This window comes from Cynocephalus volans, chromosome 5 (genome assembly GCF_027409185.1).
Source record: "Cynocephalus volans isolate mCynVol1 chromosome 5, mCynVol1.pri, whole genome shotgun sequence".
In the NCBI taxonomy this organism is placed as follows: Eukaryota; Metazoa; Chordata; class Mammalia; order Dermoptera; family Cynocephalidae; genus Cynocephalus; species Cynocephalus volans.
In genome coordinates, this window is record NC_084464.1 from 98,349,366 (window position 1) to 98,350,455 (window position 1,090).

Sequence of the window (1,090 nt, forward strand, 5' to 3'; positions counted from 1 at the left end):
GAGCTTTAAATATTTTCACCACTGCCATAACAGTCATTTAGAGAAAATATTAGTCTTTCTAAAGAAAGTGAGTTTTTTTAAATATCGTTTGAGCATTATGAACCATCTTACTGTTCCTCATCAAGTTTGAAATGTGATTTAATTTTATCTTTAGACAGCTAACAGTTTGAAAGGGAGTTACTCAGCTAATAATTTTTAAAAGTCTGTTTATTTATTCTCACATTTATTTACACATCTGTAATATGATTGAGTTTTGAGAAGAATGAGAGATATGCTCTGCTTCTCATAGTGCCCTATAAGGACACTCGTGGTACCTCTTTTTGTGAAGTTAATTTTGATCAGTGTGACCAGGAATTATCAGTCCAATCCATCCATATAAAATTCATTGTCAGCCTTTCATCTAGTGCTTTAGCAGCCATTGATGATGATTGTTTACTTGCATTATTTCTTTAGGCATTGTAAAATGATTGTATTCTAATTCTATCATACCATTCTCATTCATTATCTGCAATTCTTCACACAATTCTAGGTATCATGAGGTATAATTCACAGAGGAAATGCAGAATAAATCCTTCACGTGTTCTCCTGTGTACCAATTATTGGGAATAATAATTAGTTCCCGGTCATGTAAAAAAGGTGATAAATAAGTTTTTTTTATTATACTTTTGAATCCAAGAATGTTAGCATACATAGTCTATTTCTATCTATTCCAGGTATTATTTTTGATGCTCCTATTGTCCCATCTTTGACCAAACACATCTCTCAATGTTTTGTTTTGTTTAACATATAACTTCTATATTTCTTGTATAACAAAATATTCCAGGCTCTTCTTGAACATTTTTTACTCCAGACCTGAAATCAGTCATTTCTCCAAGGAGCCTGATTCTTACTAATGAAATTATTTTTGAGATCACAATCTTGACACTATAGTCACTAGTTTCTCATTACTATTAGGTTGTTCATTGTTTCTAGGTTTTTCAATGGTGCAAGTAGAAACATATGTTTGTTTGTTTTTCTTTTTAACATAGGGAGAAAATACACCATGAGATTATCCTTATAATTCCAGTTACACTTTAGGGTTATAGTGGTT